This window comes from Mastomys coucha, unplaced genomic scaffold (assembly GCF_008632895.1).
Source record: "Mastomys coucha isolate ucsf_1 unplaced genomic scaffold, UCSF_Mcou_1 pScaffold13, whole genome shotgun sequence".
Taxonomy (NCBI): domain Eukaryota; kingdom Metazoa; phylum Chordata; class Mammalia; order Rodentia; family Muridae; genus Mastomys; species Mastomys coucha.
The window spans coordinates 62,821,271-62,832,441 of NW_022196895.1; the positions used below are offsets into that span (position 1 = coordinate 62,821,271).

Sequence of the window (11,171 nt, forward strand, 5' to 3'; positions counted from 1 at the left end):
TTAACAAATTCAGATAAATTGAAATCATGTAACTTTTCTCATCATAATGCAATGAAAGTTAAAAAAAAGAATAGTATGCCTTAAAAATGTAAGCAACCTATAAAATATCTATAAGGGCATGTTATTTAGTTGCTAACTAGAATTAAAATATTTTAATTAATAAATTAAATATTTAGTCATGAGTTTATGGCCTTCCTCGGATATAGTTTAATCCATTTCAATGAATGTGACTTATAAGTAATTTGACTGCTTACTTCTTTTGTAGAAGTCATGCTGAGCTTTCCCATCTGTAAGAAATTTTCAGTGTCATTTTATCCCACCCTCAGATATAGCAAGTATGACAAAGGAAGAGGGCTAATGAAATGATCTTCAAATTCAGAGGTGCTATCATCTATTTCAAGTCATAAAGCTCAAGACAGCTTGTAGAAATAAAGGGGGATTTATATAGACATTGATTAAACCTGATTTGATTAAACCTGGCACAAGGGATGGAGTGGTGTGATATCAGGAAAGAAGATGTTCATTGTTCCCACAGAATCAACATCACTTGGACAATATAACCAGCTCAGCCTGTGTTGGCTCTTCTGCTGTTTTCTAAATGTGAGATAACCTTATAGTCTCAGTGGTTCTGTTTACTTCTCCTCTTTTCCTGTACATTCTTTTCTGTAATGTATTTTTCTGCTATAATAGCCTCTGCCTATTATTGTTTCCATAGTTCTCCAACCTTGCCAGAATAAGCATAACCTTTTTTCCCATTCAGGTAACACTCTTTGAAATCCTTAGTCTATTAATGAGACCAAATCCTCCCCTGCCACTAAGTTGCAAATACTGTGCCATTATAGTCCTGCATTTTTTCCCTGTATTAAGTAGAGGTATCTTACACGTTGAGCACACAGCTCATGTATAATTATATTTACTCACTAAATGAAATGATGCTAGACTAGTTATCTCAATTCCTGCTTTAAGCACATGGTCAAATGACATGAGATGATTGAGGAATACATGGGACGATCTCTTTGTCCTAATTCTTCTCACTAACCTGCTTTTCTGTATGTTAGAATAATCACTGAAAGTATTACCAGGTCTAAACATGGATAGTAAACAGCTGTTCTGTGTTTTAAGCTGCATCAGGAAACCATGTCTAAAGTTGATACAACTCCAAGGAATGGCATACTCTTTTCCTGTGTTGTATAAGGACCTGATGTCTAACTATTCCAACAATAAATCATTCTCACAATGTGACAGTAGAGGGATAGACAGCGTGACTGAGAATTGGGGAAAAAGAAGTTGAAGAGCTATTTCTGCTTTGGAATTATATAAATGGTCAATGGGCATATAAAAACATAGTTAACTTCATTAGCAATTAAGGAAAACAACAACCACATTACAAAAAAAAAAACAAAAAAACAAAAAAAACCTTTACTCCCATGAGGATAGCTATTGTAACATTTTAAAGCAATACTCTAAAACAGAAACAACCTCTTAGAGGCAATCTGAGACAACAGAACTAGCCTATAAAGTTTGAGATGTCTCTTGAACTCTCCTAACGGACAACGAAAAAGAGGTTCTCCCGTTTGGTATTGGGCTTGTTGTTAGACAATTTATGACTCTTGGGGCATTGTCAGCTCAGATAGCATAATTTTTTTAATATTATTTTATTCTATGTGTATGGCTTTTTTGCCTACAAATATGTGTGCATGCCACATGCATAGTGTTTGGCTAGTAGAGGCCAGAAGAGGGCACTAGATTCCATGGAACTGGCATTACAGGGGGCTGTAAGCTACCCTGTGTATGCTGGAAATCAAGCCCAGGTCCTCTGCAAAGCAACCAAGTCTGTTAAATGATGTGCCATATCTCCAGCCCCCTTTAAGGCTTTTTCAAACATACTTATTATGTTGAGGCACTACACTTTCTGGGACTTTTATCATGAAAGCATGTTGAATTTTTTAAAAGGCATTTTCTGCATGTATTGATGATGTTATTCTTGTCTTTAAATCTATTTCTGTGATTTAACAAATGTATTGACTCAAGGATGTTTAGCCATACCTGCATCTTGGAATAAAACCAACTTAATAATCTTTTGGTATGTGCTTATGTTCAGTTTGCAAGTATTTTATTGAGGATTTTTGTATCTATGTTCGTCAGGAATATTAGCTTTAAGGTTTTATTTTGTTGTTGTTGTTGTATCACCAACTGGTTTTGATATTAGAATAATACCTCAAATAAGGTTTTTGGAAGTAATCCTTGTGTTTCCACTTTTTATGTATTGTCGATTGATCTTCTCTGAAAGTCTACTAGAATTCTGCTATGAATCAGTCTGTGCCTGGACCTTTTTTTTATATATATATAGCAGAAGGCTTTTTACTACTGTTTTAATTTTTCCATTTATTATGGGTTTGCTTAGGTTATTATATCTTACTCATATAACTTTAATGGTTTGGATGAGTCTAGAAATTAGTCCTTTCTTTAAAATGGTTTACCAAACATAATGGAATACAGATTTTTAAAGTATTTCATTCTATTTTAATATTCTGAATTTCTGTGTTGTCTGTTGTAATGTTTCCCTGTTCATTTCTGATTTTGTTCATTTGGATCATTTCTTTCTTTTAATTGGTTGGACCAAAAGCCTCTTGATCTTGATTATCTTCTCAAAGGAGAAGCTCTTAGATTCGTTTTTTATTTGTTTATTTGAGTCTTAATGTTTTTTTTTTAATTTTACTGGTTTCTGATCTAATTTTTATTATTTCTTCTCATCTACTGGTTTTGAGTTTGATTTTTCCTTGTTTTTCCAAATTCTTCAATGGCATCACTAAGTCATATAAGTGTTCTCTTTCTTATTTTTTTAATGTCAACACTATAGCTATAAATCACCCCCCATGGGAGTGGTTTATATGTGTTTCAAAGGTTTTGTGGGATGTGCTTTCATTTTTTTGTAGTTCCAGGGATTTTTTTTTTATTTCTTTCTTGATTTTTCCTTTAAGCCATTTATCATTCAATACTCGGTTATTTAACCCCCATGAGTTTATGGACTTATTATAGATTTGTTTCCATTGATTTTAAGTTTTATTTCATGTGGTCAGATAGGACATATGGAGGGTTTTTTTTTTCAGTTTTTCTGAGATTTTAAAAATTTGTTTTGTGTCCCCAGATATAGTCTATTTCAGACAAGCTTCCATAGGCTGCTAATTAGCTTCTTTGATGTTTTGGTGAAATTTTCTGTAGATATTTTTTTAACAATTAAATGGAATATTAGATGTATGATATCATTTAATTCTGATGTTTCTGTTTGGGTTCTGTTTGTTTATTTATTTTTTTGTTGTCCAGATGATCTTCCTATTGGAGAAAGTGTGGCACTGAAATCACCTATTAATGGGTTAATATTAATCTGTGTTCAGTAACATGCTTCTTATGAAATTGAGTGCACAAGGGTTTGGAGCACATATGTTTATAATAGTAATGTCTTCTTGGTTAATCGTTCCCTTGATTGGAATGAAGTGTAACTCTTTCCATCTTCTGATGAGTGTTAGTTTGAAATCTATTTTGTCAGATTGTAGGATAGTAATGCCGGCTTACGCCAGCTTGCTTCCTGGCCCCATCTGACTTCAATGCTTTTTTTCATCTTTTCACCTTCAGGTAGTGCCTATCTTTAAAGCTAATATGAGTTTCTTGTAGACAACAGCAAGATGCAATTTGTTTCTTAACTCATACATTCAGCTGGTGGGTTTTGATTGGAGAAGAGAGGCCATTAATATTTGAAGTTATTTTTGAAAGTTGTTTCTTGATTAAAGTGTTTTTTTTTTCCTGTGTGTGTTCTCAGTCATACTCTCAAAAGTTTTTTTGGCTATGCTTATTTTTCTCTTCAGTCCAATGTATTTCTTTCCATATTTTGTTTATGATTGGCTTGCTGGATATGAGTTGTTTTAGTGTATTTAGATCATGGAAAGATTTTCTTTTTCCTTCAACTATTGCATACTGGGTACAGTATGATAGGTTGGGTTTCTAGGACTTGGAATGCATTGCTTTTGATTTTTAAAGTTCCAAAAAGAAAGGAGGGAAGGAAGGAAGGATGAAAGAAAGAGAGAGAGAGAGAGAGAGAAAGAGAGAAAGGAAAGAAGAAAGGAGAGAGAATGAAAAAAAAAGAGAAATCAGCTATTATTCTTCTAATGGGTGTTCATTTATATGTGACTTTTATTTTTTCTTTTGTGGCTTTCAAAACTCTCTTTGTTATGCATAGTGGTTTAAGGGTAGTATGCTTAAAGAAGTTTGCTGTCTGGTCTTATCTATTTTGTATTTTGTGTGTTTCTGATATCTACATGAGTATATCTTTCCTTAGTTTAGGAAAGTTTTCTTCTATGATATTGCTGAACACCTGATCGATGCCTTTGACCTGACATTCTTCTTCTTCATCTATGCCTATAATTTGTTTTCCCCATGTTGTCCCAGAGTTCCCACAGTTTCATTTCCTATGGTTTAAGAGGATTTTCACAATCTCTCTTTGAGTTGTATAATTTCTCTACTTTATTCTTGAGTTCTGATGGTCTATCTTCTTGATCTGGTCTACTTGTAAGGCATTTTCTTGAGTTTTCCAGTTGGACTATTGGGATTTTTCAATTCCACCTTCCTTTCAGCTCAAGTCTTATAATATTTCCATCTACTTATTGAATCCAATTCTCAAATCCTGAATTGTATTAGTAATTTCATTCAGTCGTATATCCATGTTTTCTTGGGTATCACTCAGGCATTTTTTTTTTAATTTCATTGCAATGATTGTAATTTCCTTAAATTTCTTGAATTCTTTGATGAACTTTATAATTTTTCTTTTAAGTTTTATGTCTTAGAGTTTATCTTGGTAGTTCTCATTGAAGAACATTTTTATTGGTCTGGTGGTTTGGGGAAAGACATACTGTCTTTATTTTTCATATTGTTTTGCAGATGAGGCCTGGGTGTGTGAACTTCTTCTGTGGGTTGTGTGTCTGATGTGGACTCAGGAAGTTGGGCTAGCGCATAGCATGTGCCACCCAGCCTAAACCTAGAGGTTATGAAAGACACAGTCAAGTCTCATGTGGATAGGCCAGTTGCCCAGTTTGTGGGCTCAGGAATAGGTGTTGAAATTGGGGAGAGGGAAGACAAATTATAGTCAGGGGGAACTCCAGCCTGGTCCAGAGCACAGGATGTGTGGCCCTGGGTGGATCTGGAGGATGGATCCAGTACAAGCAGCTGCAGGGCAACTAGAGGGAGTTGGGACAGGCTCACTGGAGGCTCCCTGGGAGTGAGGGCTCTGGGGTCTGAGAATCCCAAAATGGAAAGGGGGAGTTGCAAAAGGTCATGATCCTTGACAAGTAACCTTAGGGCAATCAGAGTAGGGAAAAGCATTTGGATGTACAGGTAAGTTGCCAGTGTCTCCACACAACTTGAATAAGCTGGAGAGCCCTAGCAGGGAGCAGTCACCATTGTAAAAGGAGTAAGAGGGTCCTGGACTGTGGGAGCCCTGCTGTGCCCACTGAAACCGAAACCAGAGACTCAACTCGCTGGGGGTTTGGAGCCCATGTTAATGAATCGGAACCAGAGGCCAGTTCCCTAGGAAGCCGTGAACCTTTGATCTCTCTATCCTGTCCTGGAATCCTTTGTGTTAGAGTTTTAGCTTTGATCCTGCCGAATGTCTGTTCTCACCTGAATGTAATATGCATGCCTGTGCTTATCTAAGTATATATATTCCGTGTTCACTAAGTAAAGTTACGCCTTGATGAGAACCTTTCTCCTGGCGTCGTGTCTCTTTTCTCTGCCACCCATTGCAGGTTTCCAAATCCTCGGTTCGTGGAACCCCACGCAAGTAGGAGCTGCGGGACGGCATCCTACACTGGACAAAGTCAGGATCTCTCATAAGCATTCTACAATTTTTTAGGAAGTTAGAGACTAACATTTAAGTTTGCGTGTAATCTTTATGTAAAGAGTATTGGCATATTGGTCATGGGATTTTTTTTTCCTGAGATCAAAATATAGATAATAGTGGACAGTATAATTTCTTGTATAAAACCACCTCTGAAATTTTACATAGAAATACATCTGATAATTTCACGATTTGCTTCCAGAGATACTTTTAACATATCAGAGCTGCCAACATTTTAGAAAAAAAAAATCATGGGTTACATATTTTAATTATTTTAAGATTGTTTGAGGGCTGAAGAAATAACTTGGCAGCTAAGCGTGCTTTCTGCTCTGCCAGAGAACTTGAGAGGACCTGAGGTAGATCCCAGCACACAGGTTTGGCAGCTAACATACACTGGCAACTCCAGCTCCAGATTTGATATCAGTCTCTTATCTCCTTTGGGCATCTGTCTGCATGTGAACATACCTTCATAAAGACACACATCCGTACATATAACTAAAAACAATGAAGTAAATCTTAAAACGTATTGTTAATTCATTACAGACAGTAAGTTGCTCTATTAAATTGCAAAGAATGCATTATTGCATTTCCTGTTCAGAATGCAAAGCCCATGTGGTGCATTCTATCTTCATAGCTTGCTATAGGTCACTCAGATGCTGGCTACAGTAGCAAAAGACAATTGTTCATTATGGGGGCAGTTAGTATCCACTGAGAAGGTTCACATTACAAATATTACTGAACAAATTTGGCATCCTGCATTGTTGTACTGCTAGAAGAAAGGAAACGCGTTGAATTTATGGTTACCGTGGCACCACCTTTTCTCTGAGGGGCACATGTAGTCAATGCAAGTCCATTTCAGTGTAAGCTCTAGGTGGAAGTTCTAAATCAGTGGTGCTCAACGTTCCTAAAGCCGTGACCCCTTAACATAGTTCCTATGGTTGGTTCCCTCAACCATAAAATTAGTTTGTTTGCTACTTCATAACTATAATTTTGCTACTGTTAGGAATCATAAATATCTGATATGCAGATAATCTTTCTCACGTGTGAAAGGGTTGTTTGACCCCTCCCAAAGAGGTCCTGACCCACAGATTGAGAACTGCATTTCTAAGTGGAAATTTGGACTCGTTGAATGTTTAAAGACTTGCGATAGCATCAGAGAACACTGCTCTATTTTTAAACACTCTATTAAAAACTCTATTTTTAAACAATATTTTTGTTCATGTGAGTCTGATAAGAATCTTTTAATTTTATAGTAACAACTAAGGCAATATAAAGTCTATTCTCCAATGATTAGTGAATGGAACACTTGGAAAGAAACTAACAAACCAGTACCAAGAGAGTCTCTCTCTCTCTCTCTCTCTCTCTCTCTCTCTCTCTCTCTCTCTCTCTCTCTCTCTTTGTGTGTGTGTGTGTGTGTGTGTGTGTGTGTGTGTGTGTGTGTATGTGTGGAGGGAGAGTATAGTCAAGTGTGTGTATATGTATGTGTGTGCATGAGTTTGTGTAGATGTTTCTGTGGTTGTGGGTATGTGCATGTGGGTGTAGTAGTATGGTTGTATGTAATGTTTTTAAATAAGAAGAAATTCTTTAAAAAACACAGGATTGATGTGCAGAAAAAATAGATCCTTTTTGAATTGTCTATTAATTTCTCCTTAGGAAATAAAACCTCTACTCATTTTTTTTATTGTGTAAAATAAGATAGACTACTTTTAAACTAATTTATTCTTTAGATTCTTAATTTCTATCAATGTAATATCAGAATATAATCATAAAATGTATCAAGCTGCTTTATTTATGGTACAAAATTTCTTAAGTTTCTTAGAGAAATGGCATAAGCTATTGTTTGGCCCTTGTTTGGGCATTTACATCATATTTTTTAAAGAATGTATCTTGTATAGCAATGGATAAATACAGTGTGTTTTGGAAGCATTGTCTACATTAATAACTTGAGATCTTTGCGCCCTGGGTATAGTTGTGTGCTCTTGAGTTACAGATATTACATATAGTTACTTACATTTATCAAGCACATAATAAAGGTCATGATATTTTGTTTGATAAGTTCACAAAGGAACAGGCAAATCCATGTTTCAGTAACACAATTCAATGGAAAGTTTCAATGGCATAAGAGAATCTCTTTACTTAAAGATGAATATAGTTTTAATTTCTTACTAAGTTAACTAATTTCTTTTCTAATTTAAAGGACACTATCTGATGCTACTGGATTGTTCTCCTATTTTCCCATGAGTAGGATGAGGGTGTCTCATATTGATGACTATCATCTGGTCTTCGGGCTTGCCTCGTACGAGATGGGTTGGTTCAATGACAGACTTGATTGCACGAGTCTCTAGTAAATACAATCATAAGATACTCTGAGAGCCCCTACTGAAAATTATGAAAAAATATTTCCCTGGTGTTTCTAAACATATCCCTCACTCTCATCCTCTACCAAATAAATTAGATAAAGGTTATCAGGTCTGAACACAGCTGTACCTTTAAAGTCACTGTTGTTCCTTCAGGGGTTACATGTGCAAGCAAGATTAGAATAAACTGTGCCAAGCTTTATAGCTTGCACCCTAATCCTACAAAGCTACTTTCTCTCTTCGATCTGTGCTCCTTTACCCAAAGCATGTGTCCTAGTATCCCCTCCTATATAATTTGCTAGAACTTTCAACAGTTTATGTTTATTTTTATTTTTCTAGGACCTGAAGTTAAGCTAAGAAAGTTCCTGAAACATGCTGACTGATGATTCTCTCATCTCATTTCTCATTAAAAACTGTTCTGATGAGCTGAAGTCATGGTTTTAAATTAATGAGAAATTCATTTAAACCACAATGATAGAAAAAAATTATGAAGAGGCGAATGAAGAGATACTAGGTAAACATAAACAAAAACAGCAGAGAGGGCTGGAGACATGGCTGGGGGGAGCGGAATCACCAGCATCCCCATAGCCCCATAAGGTGTTCTACAGACACTTGTAACTCCAGCTCCAGGGGATCCAGCACTATCCAGCACTGGATTTTGTAGGTACCAACACACTCACACAGACACACACACACACACACACACACAGAAACAGACACACACACAGAGAGACAAACACATAGACACACAGAGGGAGACAGGCAGACACACACACATACACAGAGACAGAGACAGACACACACCCACACAGGCACACAGACACACACATAGACACACAAAGGGAGACAGATACAGACAGAGACTGACAGACAGATACACACAGATACAGAGAGAGACAGAGACAGACACACACATATACACACATTCACACATACAGAGGGACAGATAGACACACACAGACACACACAGAGAGAAATAGAGACAGACACACACACACACAGGCACACAGACACACACATAGACACACAGGAGACAGACACACACACACAGAGACTGACAGACGGATACACACAGAGACACACAGATACAGAGAGAGACAGAGACAGATACACACACATACACACACTCACACACACACAGAGGGACAGACACACACAGAGACACACAGACACAAACACAGAGAAAAGAGACAGACAGACACACACAGAGACACACAGACACACACAGAGAGAAACAGAGACAGACAGACAGACACACACAGACACACAGAGGGAGACAGACACACAAAGACAGAGACTGACAGACAGATACACACAGAGACACACAGATACAGAGAGAGACAGAGACAGACACACACACACATACACACACTCACACACACACAGAGGGATAGATAGACACACACAGAGAAACAGAGACAGACAGACATACACAGAGACACACAAACACACACACAGAGAAACAGAGACAGACACACACACACACATACACAGACATATAGAGAGACTGACAGATACACACATAAACACACAGACACAGAGAGAGACAGAGACAGACAGGCACACACACACACACACACACACACACACACGTGAATTACTTGGGAGACCCGCTCTGGGCTGCCCATCATAAACTAGCATGTATGATGCTGTGCTGAAGACACAGCACACTTCAGTTGCAGGACATGAAGAAACCAGTCTAGAGCTGGCCAGGAAACTGTTTCCCCACTGGTTAGTTCCTATGGGGCTGGAAAGTGCTGAGGCCAGGGGAGAAAAGACAGTACTCCCAGGGTGAGTCGCTCATCATTTTTGACACTAGCAAAAGGTAATATAGGCTCATTGTTAGATTGTGTTTATTCATCAAGAGTAAGTGTTCTGGGATGTTCTGAACTTTAAGCAATTATTATGTCAAAGGATAATGAAAAGGAAAACATGTATACTTGGCTTATTATAAGAACAAAACATGTCAAAATTATAAAATGTACTGAAATGGTTCTTGGAAATCCATAATGTTGACTGTGGAAAGGTTGAAAATGAGTGCAAAGACTTCAGATTAAGGTTTGAGCTGTGCATCTTTAAAACTATTAAAAAAAAAAACATGAAGAATAGAGGAAGGAGACAATGAGGGAGAGGATGATTAAGGAAACAAAAAAGATACTACAAAGAGTAAAGAAACAGAAATTTGGTTCTCTGAAGAAACTAGTAAATTTGATAAAACAGTACTAATAACTAATTTGAGAGAAAGAAAATGTCACAAGAATGCACAAAAAATATAAAAACGAGATGAAAATTAAATATAATTTAGCATAAATATTGAAGATAAAAGTACAGAAGCATTAAGATAATCCAGAGTCTTAAATATATATGTTTATATACTTAAATATATAAATAAGTATATATATTTAATTAAAGAGAAAGAGAGCATTCTAAGGTCTCATAGATCTTTCCAGAATTTTTTTTAAAAAGATATAATATTCTCTATCTTTCTAAAAAAAAGATAGATTATTTTATGATTCAGGTGTACGCATAATATAAAAACTGAAATGATAAAAATGAATCAAAGGTATATACTATAGTTGTTTGTAAAAATAAATTTAAAGTAGTTTTTAAATGTAATATATGTGATTCAAAGCATATGGAAATTTAAATACATTATATATGAGTTACTGAGACATAACAAATCCACCCCAAAACTTATTAGGTCAAAGCCATAAACATTTATTGTCTCATATGGTTTCTGAGAGCTGGGTAACCAACAAGCCTAGCTAGGTCACTATGGAGTCCCCTCAAAGCCACTCCTGGAGAAGGATCTCCAGTGTAGGTTTACACAGATGGGTGTTTGAACCAACATCATTCAAATCAGACAGACCGACTGACAGCAGGTTAGTACTCAGGACAAGAGGACACCAGATACCACACGGTAACAA

General features: G+C 36.5%; 1 long non-coding RNA gene across 1 annotated transcript in view; it reads left to right on the plus strand.

Annotated features, from left to right (window-relative positions):
* Positions 1-8,669, plus strand: part of LOC116087286 — a 33,604-nt gene extending 24,935 nt beyond the window's left edge. The window contains exon 6 of the long non-coding RNA XR_004117345.1: positions 8,584-8,669. This is a non-coding gene — a long non-coding RNA (uncharacterized LOC116087286). The remainder of the gene's footprint in view (positions 1-8,583) is intronic.
* Positions 8,670-11,171: the final 2,502 nt, after the last annotated feature.